General features: G+C 38.1%; 1 protein-coding gene, 1 long non-coding RNA gene and 1 pseudogene across 2 annotated transcripts in view; 2 read left to right on the top strand and 1 right to left on the bottom strand.

The window, feature by feature from the left end:
• Window positions 1-15,142, top strand: part of MCU (mitochondrial calcium uniporter) — a 259,384-nt gene that overhangs the window by 46,526 nt on the left and 197,716 nt on the right. The gene's annotated exons all lie outside the window — the stretch shown is intronic.
• Window positions 1-15,142, bottom strand: part of LOC144243522 (uncharacterized) — a 40,889-nt gene that overhangs the window by 23,402 nt on the left and 2,345 nt on the right. The gene's annotated exons all lie outside the window — the stretch shown is intronic.
• On the top strand, window positions 451-603 carry LOC144243464 (small ribosomal subunit protein eS27-like pseudogene; annotated as a pseudogene).

Here is a 15,142-nt window from a genome sequence, read left to right as displayed (position 1 = left end):
TGTAACCAAAGTAACTGGATTTCTTGACTTTGTATTCCAGTTTCCTAGTGACTAATCTCCAATACTTGTTGCTAGTCATATGAGTTCTGACCTGCCCGTAAGAATCTCTGTCGGTTACCAGGCCACCTCTACATCTTGGGTCTTCCTTGGCAGTGAATTTTGGTTCTTTATGTTCCTTTTTTCTTTTCACCCTTTAAACTGATTTTTCAGTCTCAGACCTGTCTTGCATTAATATGATTTCATGTGTTAGTCTGAGAATTTTTTTCCTTCACTGTCTAAGCTTTGGATCTGTTAGTACTCTAATGTGACAAAGGGACTGTGTAACAGCCTTCCCAGCAGTGACAACCTCTCCACAGGGATATGCGCCTTGAGCAAGATGCCCCATCCCTCTCCAGAAGAGAAGAGGAAACGCAAGAAGAAGTAACTGGTACAGAGCCTTGATTCCTACTTATGGCCAGGAAATACCCGGGATACTATGAAATCACCAACATCTTTAGCCATGCACAAATGGTAGTCTGTATGTTGACTCTTCCAACTGTCCTCTGCCAGACCACAGGAGGAAAAGTTACAGAAGGATGCTCCTTCAGACAGAAACAGCACTAAAAGCACCCTGAGTCGAAAAAAGTGGGAAAGCATCCTAATAAACACATTTTGGATACACACACACACACACACACACACACACACACACACACACGAGATTGTATAACAAAATACCTTACAGTCTTTAAAAATTAAAATGGGCATTGTAAGGATAATAATTCTTTTAGCAGATAGGATATACTTATTATCTGTCAATGTTCCTATTTACATGAGATAGGTGAAAATCCCTGTAACATTCTTAGGTTTCACACATGCAAAACCAAGATTAGAATCTATCTGTCAACTATTGTTAGATTTTAAGATCCCACTACCTACACACTTTTCTCAGGTACTTTATAAAAATTCTGGAATAACCAGGATCAACTGAGCAGTATGCCCATTTTTTAAGCTGGTATTGCTACCTAGACAGCATGGCAATAGACAGCTGAGAATTAGCAAGCTGTTTCTTTCAAGTTAAAATGATTAGGGTGATAATGTGAATCAGAAGAATTTTTAACTTCCAACAATCACAAATTTTGAGAAATAATTTTTTTTCTTAAAGCGTATTTTCCATGGCCCATTTTATTTCTGCAAAGATTCTGCAAAGAATAACAGTCTATGTAGTCATCTTTTCCAAATGGAATTGATATGGTGCAAACTCAGGGAGCACGAAATACCTAAAAATGCCAATTGAAATATAAAAAGGACTTTCTCTTTAGGAGCAACAGCCTAGAGAGATCCAAAATCTTTTAGTGTTAATACTATTTCCACTACTGCATTTCTGTGAGGGAATTGGGAGGAAAAGAGGAAGAGATAATTTATCATGTCTTTACAGATAAAGAAACTGAGATGCCAAGTTAGATAGTTTCTTGCCTGAGACCACGGGGGCACACCAACTGCCGAAAGAAGACAGCTGCATCTTCGTTGTTAGCTTACCCGGTAGTTTTTCCAAATCTTTCTGTGTTGCTAATAGAATAGAGATTCCAAGTAATAATAGAAGATGGTCCGGGCAAAGTAATGGTAATGATCCAGAGCTAGAACTGAAAATAGAGTCCAAGTCTTCTAACTCCTTGTCCATTGATCCTGCCATTATGCTGCAGGACTAAATTACTGAACTTCATCAAAAAGTGGCAGCTTAATGCTGTTAGAGACAAACTAGCATGAGTTCAGTTAACTTTTCATTATAGACGGACAGAATAATTCATATTTTGGCTTACCTAAGGGAAAAATATCTCACTTTGGAATTCGTTTTGGACATTGTCATTTCTTCTGTTATTTAAATATTTGTGTAATATGAAAAGGATCTTGGTCGACTGAAGCTCATTAGGAGTCAGAGAAAAAAAGACATTGTAAGTTAGAAACAATCATCTCTGCTTAAAGAAGGTATGAATGAGCAAGCCGGAAAGCTGTTTTTCAAAGGGCTGGCTCGGGCCTCCTGGGTGGCTCATTTGGTTAAGTGTCTGACTTCAGCTCAGGTCATGATTTGTGAGTTCAAGCCCCGCTTGGAGCCTGCTTTAGATTCTGTGTCTCTGCCTCTCTCTGCTCCTCCCCTGCTCAGGCTCTGTCTCTCAATAATAAAAAAACATTAAAAGCAATTAAAAAAAAAAAAAGGGGTTGGCTAGTCCATTGTGTCAGTCTAAAGGGTAATGTGGTCCATTCTAAGCTCTAAGAATAGGCCAGGGGAGGAAAGGAAAAAATAGAAATGTGTGTTGGGGGGGTGGGGGGTATCTTTTGTTCTATACTTAAGACATCTGCTGTTTAACCTTGTGAAACAATGAATGAGACTGGTCATAATTCAGAAGTTAAAAAGCTTTTCACCAAATAAAAAAGATTCTAAGAGATGCAATACAGTGCCATGAACTCTCATTATTTAAGCTGACACATGATATTCTTCTCATGTATTTACATGAAGACAGGCATTTTGCCCGGGTGGCAGGGATGTAAAGCTCACATAGACTTCCTCAATGGTGAAATTCTTTATATAAACCAGAACACCAGGAAGGTAGGGGCAAATGAACAAAGGTCTTATTTCTTCATAATTCTTAGTTGTCATTTTTTTAAACAACAAATTAGCAGAGAAAGAGGCATCTTTTGGAGTCAGTTTCTTTGGTATCTCCCACGTACACAGAAGATAATGTGTGTTATTAAATTTGTTTGTTTTGCTGGTAAAAAGAAAGAAAGAAAAAAATTAACATATTTCTGGTTTTAATTAAACTGACTTTTTTTAGGGTGCTGCCTAACTTCATATGCATAACCTTTTTTTTTTTTTAACCTTTATAACCTTTGCAACCCAGAGAGGTGAATATTATTTTACAGATGACGAAGCAGAGGTTAAGTATCTTACCCACACAGATTGCATAGTAGTTAGACCTGGGTTTAAAATCTAATTCTCAGGGCGTCTGGGTGGCTTAGTCGGTTAAGGGTCTGACTTTGGCTCAGGTCATAATCTCACGGTTCGCGGGTTCGAGCCCTGCGTCGGGCTCTGAGCCGACAGCTAGCTCAGAGCCTGGAGACTGACTTTGGATTCTGTGACTCCCTCTGTCTCCAACCCTCCCCTCCTCATGCAGTCTCTATCTTTCTCTCAAAAATAAATAAAACATTTAAGAAAATAATAAATAAATAAAATTAAAAAATAAAATCTAATTCTCCAAAACCACTTCCAATATCCTTTCCACTATGTCACAGAAGGCTATGGCAATATTTTAATTTTACCTTTGAGACGATTTCTAGATAAACTTTAGGCTACTTAATGGCTTTTTGAGAAATGGATGAAGGAATATTTGTTTTGCATATCTATTTTTCTTATATATTTCTTCAGCAAGGTATAGGCTTTGGACATCAGATTGCAGGGTTTTTTGTTGCAATAAGGTAGAAATGCACTTCCTCAAAAGTCTGGGCACCATATGCTTGTTTGTTCTGGGTTCACTAAGGGCACCACAAGTTGAACATGGTGGTGGTAGGCAGAGTCCTGGAATGAGAACTGTGAGTTGACTTGCTGTAAATAAAGGATGTCCTATACTTTCTAAAGCAAGGTAGAGGACACTAATAAATAAACTGAGCTATGGGGTACCTGGCTGGCTCAGTTGGAAGAGCATGATATTGGGGTCATGAGATTGATCCTCACATTGGGTGTTGGGATTACTTAAATAAATACAACTAAAAAAAAATAAATAAACTGAACTACAGACATTTGATATTAACCAACTCTAATGTTAGAGAGCTTTTAAAATTTTACAGAAAAAGCAAATAAATATTTTCAATTTACTTACTCTCTAGAAAGGTTATAATTACTGAGGCGCCAGGATGGCTCAGTCAGTTGAGTGTCTAACTTGATTTTGGCTCAGGTCATGATCCCAGGGTTGTGGGACTGAGCCCCACATCCATCTCTGTGCTGAGTGTGGAGCCTGCTTGAGATTCTCTCTCTCTCTCTCTCTCTCTCTCTCTGTCTCTCTGTCTCTCTCTCCTCTCTTCTTTCTCCTCTGCCCCTCTCCTACTTACGCTCTTTTTCTTAAGAAAAAAAGGTTATAATTACTGAGCATTTGATGACTGCCACCAATTCACAAGTTGTTACATTACACATAGATTCAAACTCAACCCCTACCTGTTAAATATTGTCTTAATAATTTGGTGATGAAATTATCAAAATCATTCATGATTAATTCTTATGGAACTACATCTAGAAAACTTCAGGTAAAACCTCTTTCTTCTGGAACTAATCATTCAATAAAAATTTGAGTTTATTATATGCCAAGCTCAGTGTTAGGCATGATGGTGCCCTCTCCATAGCTAAAGATCAATATTGTTCAATAATGATTCAATAATGATTGAGTGAGTGAAGGAAACATGTCAAACACATGACATTTACCCAAAAGGTACTAATAATCTGGTATGCAAAACATACCAAAGAAATTAATATTATCCAAGAAATTATTTTAAAAACACAAAAATCTCCTTTTCTTGGCAATTTTCATCATGACACCATCCCGTAAGGCCTCAGAGTAATTACTTTTAAGTTAATAGTCTAAGATGCTACAGGATTTTCTCTGAGATCTTTATCATGAACTGTTCAATTTATCAGGGGAGGTAATATAGAGGAACAAATGTGTGGCCTCTGGTAACAGATATCCTGGATTCATATCTTGGCTCCACTACTTCAGCCAGGAGATCTTTAGCAAGTAGCTTCTCAATGTCACATTTTTCTCATCTGAAAAATGGGGGCTTGTATAGTATTTTCCTCATAAGGATATGTTGAGGATGAAGCAAGATGTTATAATGTAATGTTTTATAGCACCCAGCATATCACTTTGTTGTTAGATAGTAGTCAAAATTATCATTAAAGTATGTTTTCTTTCTTTGAGATTTTAGAAAAATACTTTAAAATCTAGACTTAATTAACCGTATGGCTTTGTCAAAGGGTCTGTTTCCATGTGCTGCGTGCCAGATGGTCCACTTACAAATGAGAAACCTGTGTGCTTACCTGTGTTAAATTAGACCATTGAAGGTCAATGCCGCATAATAAAGATGAGGGTTGGCCATAACTGAGAATGTACAACCGTGTAAATGGCAGGAAACAGTTTTCTGTGAAACGGTGTGGTATAGTGAGACAAAGATAAGAATGAATCAGACAGACCCAGCTTAACTCACTGTGTACACTGTACTTAGCCTCTTTGAATGATATCTCAATTGTGTGCCTTATAGAGATTACTTAAGTTCTTTGGGCCATTGTATTTTTCATCTGTAAAGTTGGGAAAATAGTATCTAACTCGTTGAGTTTTTTTTGTGATAACTGACTGTACAGAGTAAGAGCTCAGTAAATTCATTGAGGGCTGTGGCCGGGCACTGTGAAGGTTAGTTCTCTTTCTTTTCTGTGGCTGTCCTGGGAAATGAGGAGCAACAGCAGGAGTGGTAGGCAGAGGCAATCGCTCAGCAACATTATGATGCATGCGATTTACACAAGTCTATTACAAATGCTTGTTCAGTGTGCAAGGTGGGCCTGTAGAAGTAGAAATCTAGTCTGTACTGTGTTCTCCAGATCGCTCAGAAAGGGTCTCTCTCTCTCTCTCTCTCTCTTTCTCTCTCTCTTTTGTTTAAGTTTATTTATTTTGAGTGAGAGAGTGTGTGTGTGAGTGTGTGTGGGGGGGGGGAAGCAGAGAGAGAGGGAGAGAACGAGAATCCCAAGCAGGCTCCGCAAAGTCAGCGTGGAGCCCGATGTGGGGCTTGAACTCACCAATGGTGAGATCATGACCTGAGCCAAAATCAAGAGTCAGACACCTAACTGACTGAGGCAGCCAGGAGCCCCACGGGTCTCTTTGTCTAATTCGTACAAAAGTGCTCCATTTTCCATCCCATTTCTGTACCATTTTCTGACTTTTAGTTTCTTCTCACCTATCCCGGTATGTAGTGACTTCATATGGCCATGACCTGTCCCCGTAGTCTTCCACTATAACTTGCCTCACTTCTCTCAGGTCATCCTATGCCATTGGTACTACCAGGAAAACCCCAATCTCTCCAGAGTCCCGATCCTTTAGGACTCTTCCATGAAACAAATGCTAATTGCTTAAACTAATTCGAACTAAGGAATTGACATCACTTTCCTTTAGTTGTACTGTCCATTGGCATTTTAACAAAAGTTTCTAGTGTTTCAACCCAAAGGAGCAAACACTGTGAGCCTGAAGTATCAAGGCAAGGGTAATATAGGGCAGTTTGAAAACAGGGGACTTTTTAGCACAGCACAGAGTAGCTGCCCACTCTGCTAATGCATAAAACTGGAGGTAGCATTGAATATACACACCAGGAAGTAGAAGCTGTCTACCTTTAATAAACAAGCCTGCCTGTCCACATCGGCCAATCCATTTAAAGAGTCAATAAGAACTTTGGACTTTATACCAATACCCATCTCTAAGAGAACAGAATGCGGGAGGGGCAGATTTTGTGGTATAGTGAAAAGAAAACTGCCTTGAGAGTTAGGTAACTTGGATTATAGGTCTTCCTCCACTGCTAAATAGCCTCGTGAGGGGCACCTGGCTGGCTTAGTTGGTAGAGCATGCATGGGGTCATGAGTTCGAGCCCCCCTCCACCCCCTGTTAGATGTAGAGATTACTCAAAAAAAAAACCTTTAAAAATAAATAAATAAAATGCCCTCTCCTTTGGAAAAACAAATTGCTCTGTGGCCTTTAGGGCAAATCAGGTATGTGCTCAGACTTCACTGGTGTCACTGCAGACTGAGAGTACGATAGAGAGAACCTGTGAAGTCCTTTTCAGATCTAACTTTCTATTTGGCTTTTTTCCCCATTGCAAATTGAATAGCCTGGGGCGAGGGAGGTGGGGGGAAGTAATGCTGAGCTGTAATTTACAGACAATTATATTGAACTGCACGTGGAGAGTTGCTGGCTTCCAGAGAGTCAGATTACATTCATGGTTAAGAGTGTGGGTGCTAAAGTCTTTCATTCCTGAGTTGGGTACTAAATTAGCATAAGTTACTTAACCTCAATATCTCCATCTTTAAAACAGGAATACTAATACCTAGTCATAACGTTAGTGAGAAGATTAAATGAGCTAATAGATATTAAAACACTCAGCACTAGTAGGTCCTTTAATTTTTTTTTTTTTTTTTTTTGGTCCAATCAGAGACTAGGACTAAATTGTTTCCTGGGTGATTTATATTCCAAAGTGATTTCTATTTTTGTCTTTCAACCCGTGTCTTTTTCTTTGTAATAGAAACGTGTATTTCAGTAATTTGGCCAGTTTTGAATTTAGTAGCTCAATTATCCCTCCATTGTGTGTGTATAGAGTAGTTTTCCAGAAAGATCCCTGAGTCTGAACTACCTCATAGTGTGTAGGAAGATCATTGCTGGTGACTAGGATATAAGAGTTATATAATCTCAATCATGAAAACCCTTGCTTCTGTACCTCCATTCCCCATAACATGAGAACCTACATTTGTAGAGATCTGGGCCCAGGCCACATGACAGTCCCAGAAGTCATCATTATCGCCATATTGATAAAGTACAGCAGCCACTTGAACCCCAAGACATTTGTCTTAGTAGGCAATTGATCACATTCATTTGTAGGTGATGATTTGACTAAATGTGACTATACTGCACACCACAGATTTCTAGCATATTTCTTTTTGAGGAGGAGGTCTGCACTGCTCTCAAGCCTGAAGACTTGATCACAACAATTCTTCAATCCTATATTTGAGGGTCTGTTTCCTGGATCACTCTTCATATCAATTTTATATGAGTCAGGAGATAAAAATTACTTGAGAAGAGGTAATTTAATGTAAATATTAACCAGGTGTAAAGATGTTAACTAAGTAACTGCAAGGATCAAAAAGCTTGAAAGAACCATGGGGTAGCAACTGCAGAAAGCAGCTACAACCCCTTCAGCTAAGAGGACAAAAGAAAATGATTAGAATTATTAAAACTAGAGAAGAGGCCTTTATCAACAATTGTTTATATTAAATTGTCTCTTCAAGTGATCGGTGTGGTTTGTGTCTCCTGACTGTACTATGACTGATACAGTGTTTGGGCAAATTTATCCTCCCACCAGCAATATAAGAAAGGTGAGATTGCTACATTTCCTCGCCAAAACCTGATATTTTTTTATCTTTTTCATTTTGACTATTCTACTGAGCTTGAAGTGCTATTGCACCGTGGTTTTTAATTTGCATTTCCTTCATAGGGAATGAAGTGAAGCACCTTTCCATTTGTTTACTGGTTATTTTGATACCTTTTTGTGAATTATCTGTTCAAGTCTTTTGCCCATTTTTTTCTATTGGGTTGCTGCCTTTTTCTTATTGATTTGTGAGAACTCTTTGTATATTTTGGACATGAGTTCTTTGTCAATATCACCCCAGCTCTCTGTCCATATGCCTGGGCAGCATTATTAGTTGTGCTGTTCTTCCTTTGATTAAATGGCCCTCGGGACTGAATTGCTTATGTTGTTCTTATTATACTACCTCAACAAACATAAAGAACAGTGGAATGGAGATACTATAACTTTCTTTATTATGAGAAGATAAGAATATGTATTTCACTTATGTATTTATTCATTCATTCCACAAATCTCTTTGAACTTATTTAATTTTTAATTTTTATTATTTATTTATTTATTTATTTTTGAGAGACTGAGCATGAGCAGGGGAGAGGGTCAGAGGGGGAGAGAGAGAGAGAGAGAGAGAGAGACTCCCAAGCAGGCTCCATGCCCTGTGTGGAGCCCAACACAGGGCTGAATTCCATGACTTTGGGATCATGACCTGAGACGAAATCAAGAGTTGGACACTCAACTGACTGAGCCACCCAGGTGTCCCTGAACATATGATTTTAGAGCATTAGTTATGTATAAGGAACTATGCCAAGCATGTGAGTTTGCTTCTTTCTGAAGTATTAGAACTCAGCTTGGGAACTTTACGCATATTGTCATTGTAATAAAATACAAATCTTGCACTAAATTAAAAAAAATCTTCCAGGGACCCAGAACATTTTTGAAAACCAAACAACTCATAGCCACTAACTACCTTACGCCAGTGATTATCAATACTGAATACTGAAAAAGGGAATATCAATACTAAATACTGAAAAACTCCTGTGCAAATGTTAAAACTTTCTAGATTTTTTTAAGGCTCATGGTTTTATTCATTCATTCATTTACTCAAATTAAATATTTGTTAAGCATGTATTATGGAAGAACACTAAATGGAAACTAATTTCATAGATCTTCTTTTCTTCCACATACACATTCTGGATGGTTCCAACCACTGGCTTCATTTACTAATTCTCTATATGTTGATGACCCCCACATCTATTTCTACAGTCTATTCATCACGCTCAAATAACCAACTGTTTGATGAATATTGTTGCTTGGATGTCTCAGACACCTGTCATATACATTTTCAAAACTGAACTCATCACCCCCCATAAAATCTTTACCGTGTTTCCTCTGGCACCAGCATCCACACAAATGAGACACTTAAAAACTTCCCTTGATACCTTACTCTACTTTATTCCCTCCCACCCCCAACTATCTAGTACCTTTTGGTTCAACTTGTTATATACAGTCTCTCTCAAATGAGTCTCTTTTTTCCTATGGCCAATACTTTAAATCATATCGCTGGCATTTCTTGCCTAGATCTCCTAATTTGTTTTTCTTCAGTCTCTCTGGTTTCTAATCTATTCTCTAATCTCTCCCATTTCTAAAATCCTTGAAGACTTAACCTTTGTTCTTTGTGTAAAGTCCAAATTCCTTAATATGATTTTTAAGACACTATGTAAAAGGTTCCTGTTGACCCTCTGGTATTACATCTCACTACTTTCCCTCAGCACTGACTTCCGTTAATTTGTCAGGTGCCACCAAAGGGATCTCCTGAGATCCCTACCCAGATCCTCAAAAATAGGTAAAATGCTCTCCTGTAATGCTCTCCTGTTTCCCTTACCTCATTATATGGTAAGCTTGTGAGGCCAGATCCTTTTGTTTGTTAGCTGTGGTAACTCAACCAACAAATCACCTTATTTATTGAATAGATGAATTTATTGGAACTCAGGGATAGCCATTACTGCAGTTGCAGAATAAGCTCTTTTATTAAATTTAAGAAATACTTAGGGGTGCCTGGATGGCTCAGTTGGTTAAGCATCTGACTCTTGTTTTCATCTTGTGGCTCATGGGTTCAAGCCCCACCTTGGGCTCTGCGCTGGCAGCGCGGAACCTGCTTGGAATTCTTTCTCTCCCTCTCTCTCTGTCCTTCCCCTACTAACACTGTCTCTCTCTCCAAATAAATAATAAGTTTAAAAATAGTTCATATTTTTTAATACAAGGAGATATTTGGGCACAATGTAGTTACAATTAACATACTTGGAATTTTGTATAAGCCAAAGTCTATCTTATTTTTTGAGATGCTTTTAGTGGGCTATTATTTGTGATGACCATGTGTTAAAATTTTATTTGCCAAGATGGATCAAAAATTGGGAATTGTCATTCTAAAGAATGTATTCCAGGGGTGCCTGGGTGGCTCAGTAGGTTAAACATCTGACTCCTGATTTGTGCTCAGGTCATGTTCTCACAGTTTGTGAGTCTGAGCCCCATGTCAGGCTCTGTGCTGACAGTGTGGAAGCCTGCTTGGAATTTTCTCTCTCTTTCTCCTTCTCTCTCTGTCCCTACCCCACATGTGCTCTCTCTCTCAAAACAAGTAAATAAATTTAAAAAGCATTAAAGAAAAAGAATGCATTCTAGAAACTAGGGTTTTACTTTTCAAAGTTGGCCTGCTTACTATTAACCTATATGTAAAATTTGGTTTAACAAGACTCATTCATTTCTCAGGTCTGTTTCTTGGAGAAGGATTCATGTTTGCAAACAGGAAAGTATTGTCTATGTTTATATATTTTCACTTTCACATTCCAAAACATAAAATTGATAAGAAAGCATCAAAGCCTATTTTAAAAGAACAATCAGATCTTTACCGTCTTTTTCAAATCCTCTTAAGTGAGTTCTATATAACGGGAATTCTAATAATTATTATAAAATATCCTGGGAAATAATCCAAATTAACTCAGGATTCTGAATTAGGACCCTTTCACATGCTATCCTAGGTTTATAATTTAGTGGTATTATGTGAAAATTTCCTCTTCTTAATAATGATCATGTTTTGATTGAATAGTTAATATATCTGATTGCTTCAGGATCCTAAAGTAGTAGCATGTATAGGTGCTATAAATCTTGCTTAAATTTTAACAAGTCTATTAAATGAGTTATTTTCTCTGATGCTGGAAAAGCCAAAGGGCCCTGTTTCAACCCAATAGGTACGTCTTAGCAGAGCAAGGCATGACGGAAGGAATGCAATGTCTTCTCATAATTCTCTGAGATTGAAGTTTTCTTTAGGCAATGAACTAGTCAGAAATGATTTAAATAGAATTGTATACAATGACAGCAAAAAACTAAAATTTCTTCATATGTCTTCTTGCTAATTTTGTTGGGTGGGGTGATTTATTACATTGGGAGTATGTTTTAAAGTTATGTTATATGGAGACTCCAAGATAACTCAAGGGATCTTTCAGTAATTCTTTTGAATACTCTATAAATGTTGGACTGCCAAGTTATGGGAAGAATTGATTCCATTTCAAGGTTAGGGTGAACATTTTAGAAAAAGTAATGCATGATGCAAAAAAATGTCAATTTTGGAAACTTTTCTCCTAGCAAATATTGCCTGACACATAAGAGGCATTCAATATATTTGACTGAATGATCAAATGATGAATAAATGATTATCCTCATTCAGGTTTTGTCCCCTCCTCTTATTCTAACTCCCAATTAATAATAATTATTTTCTGAGTCTCTACTCAAATTTTAGATAATTTTGCTCCCACATTTTGGCAGCTGGAATGGCTTTTAAAGTGCCTAATTAAGAATGATTTGTTAATAATTATTATCTCTTTGAATAATTTTCTTCCTCTTTTCACTCTTTTGTTTTTTCACTTTCCAAGTCTCGTGCTATTTTTTTATTTCTTAGGCTATCTTTTATTAAATAAAAGAGAACAAAGCTCTTTTTCTCTCTGCCTTTTAATAAATGCGACCCTTTCTGTCATTCTTTCCTTGATCCTTTCCAAATCAGCAGTGGTTGCCATACATGACAGCTTAGAGATGAGATGCCAAGTGCAATGGCTAAATTTAAAGAGCAGCATTCGCACCTGTTGTTAACTGGCAATGACCAGTCTCACGCCCACAGCTTCCTCCACCCTCTGCCTCCTACCAAGTGCAACCCACAGCTCAGAGTCTTTATGCATTCACATATAAACAAGTACTGATGAAGATTATATACATTATATCAATGTGGAGAATGAATATACCATTGGACACTAAATTTGTTTAGTTTCAGGGGAGCTGAAATTTGGGCAACACTCAGCATAATGTAAGATGAATCTGACATTGAAGTAGGTAAACTAATGTGCTAGGTATTTGATGAATTTTTGAAGACTTTTAATGGACTATCTCACCCCAGAATATATATATTTTTTTAATTTTTAATTTTAGAGAGAGAGAGAAAGAATGGGGAGAGGGGCAGAAGGGGAGAGACAGAGAATCTTAAGCAGACTCTATGCTGAGTGCAGAGCCCAACATGTGGCCCAATATGGGGCCTGATCCCATGACCTGGGATCATAACCTGAGCCAAAATCAGAAGTTAGACACTAAACTGACCAAGCCACCCATGCGCCGCACCCCAGAATAATTTTGTTAGACCTGCCATACTTTGTGAAATTATTTTGGCTCTCAGCATTGGGAGACTCCTATAAATTTAAATGTTGTAGAAAGGAGGCAATCCAAAAAGTACTTATTATCATCTGAAGAGTTAGCTTAAGTTAGTTTGCCAGATTGGCAACACTAACCTGGAAGAGTTCTGTAAGAGAAATATAGTAAGATCAATAATTGTGATACAAATTACACTTAGAAGATGAGAGAAGGGACTGTGGCCCAGCCAACCAGATTAGTCTAATCAAACAGGTCCGGTAACTAAGGGGGTGTGGCAGACCTCATTGTCAAATCAGCTCACATCAAGTACCACAGTACTGTGATACAAAGTCAAACAGTAAATTATGAGAATTTAATTTCACTTGGATATTTACTCTCAGAGGGGGCAAGGTTGGTCTTCAAAAGAGTAGAACAGGTGACTTACAGGGACAGTAAAAGCATTGTTGGAGGTTCAAAGAACAGGGCATAGTCAGGATATAGGTAGTAAATACCTGGAGATTGCTGAGAGAGGGGAGCACTTTACCAATTTGGAATTTTGTTAGAATTTGGTCTTGTCAGAGAATGTTCTTATGATTTTTGGGGCACTTTTGGATATTCTGGAATGGTGTTCAATTGCAATAAGAATGTGTGCCAAATTCCTATGCTGAATTCCTCCAGAGGTGTGGTTTATTTGAGTGCAAAGTTTGTGTCCTGCCCTTTTGAATCACTTCAGATAGCGGCAAAAGACTTCCTGGCTCCAAAGGTCTAGTAAATTGCAAGTGCTATAAGAAGCCACAACCAATCCAACACAAAAAGGACAGCGTTAATATTTTCTGCTAACCTCTTAGATCTTGAGAAACATGAACAAAGATAGTCCTATTTGAACAAGGCTTCTCAATTCAGTGTTTTCCTGCTGTTCTGCTCTTGAAAAAATTTTAAAATGTTTACTTATTTTTGAGAGAGAGACACACACACAGTGTAAGTGGGGGAGGGGCAGAGAGAGAGGGAGACAGAATCTAAAGCAGGCTCCAGGCTCTGAGCTATCAGCACAGAGCCTGACGTGGGGCTCCAACTCACCAGCCATGAGATCATGACCTGAACCAAAGTCAGATGCTTAACCCACTGAGCCACTCAGGCAACCCACAGTCTTGACAGGAGAAAACTTGTAGATTGGATGTTTCTGATCTAAAAGAATGTTAGATTACAGGGTCACTGAGTTACAAAATGAATATGGAGTCAGTCATTCTTTGAAGGTCAGGGCCTGAGGCCCCTGCTACACAACCATTTAAGAGGTCATATGTAAGTATACCTACGTAAATTATGTATATAAAGTACGTTCATAATCCAGTGTAAGGTTGCAGTCTATATTAGAGTAAGGGGGATGGGAATATTGGAGGGAGAAAAGGAAAGGGGTTAAAAATGAGGAAGGAAAAAACTGTGTGTTCAGTTCAGCGAAGTGAGACTAGCTGTAGATATAGACAGGAAAAGAGTTGTCTGGTTCAGCCCTTCTCAGCTATGCTTACTGGAAATATTTCTGATCCAGAGAAGCTGAAAAAAGACAGAAAAGATTACAGAAACTAGGAAGTCATGGGAAAGTGAGTGGTAAAGAGGGAGACATGACTACAGATGGGTAGGTGTAGAGAAATGGGAATAATGACATCTGGGAAAATAGTGAACCCCAAATAGCCAGAAGACAGATCTAGGCTGTGATTTATGATACATATTTGATGGTAAACCCCTTTCCTTTTGCTCTCCTTCTTCTTATACTTTGTTTCTGTCCTTTAAGAATTGCTGACCTTATTTGCATAATAATTCACACCATCTGTGAACCATGAAACACAGCCCCCATGAAACACAGACCTCCAAGCAGACCCCTGTCGTGGTTTCTTGCTCATGTCAATGAAGTGTGTGTATCGCCTATCCTGGCTATTCTGGAATCCCTGTAGGCAAATAGTCCATTGAGTTGAGTCATAATTGGGAGCTGACTTCAGTGTACATTCTGTAGGGAGCCCAGTTAGGGTTTCATGCTCCAGGAAATCTGTTCTGATTAGTTTTAGCTAAAAAAAGATCAACCTGTTTTAAGGACTGGCATAGAAAACAACTCTGTAGCCATATAGGTTTCAGTGACCATGTTTTTATAATGGTAAAAATGGCATGCACATGAGAAAATCTTGAACCATTTGGAAGGGTAGCTACCCCCTCAAAAGTCCCCAGAGTTAACATGTTTCTTGTTTATTCTTCCAGAAGTCACTATGTAGCTGAATTATATATCTAGTTTACATATATATTATATATATATATTTTGTATATAAATAACTTTTAAAAGGCTCATCTGTGTTATATT

Source organism: Crocuta crocuta, unplaced genomic scaffold, assembly GCF_008692635.1.
Source record: "Crocuta crocuta isolate KB4526 unplaced genomic scaffold, BGI_CrCroc_1.0 scaffold167, whole genome shotgun sequence".
Taxonomy (NCBI): Eukaryota; Metazoa; Chordata; class Mammalia; order Carnivora; family Hyaenidae; genus Crocuta; species Crocuta crocuta.
Note: the sequence above shows the minus strand (reverse complement) of the source record. Positions and strands in the feature narration are given on the sequence as shown.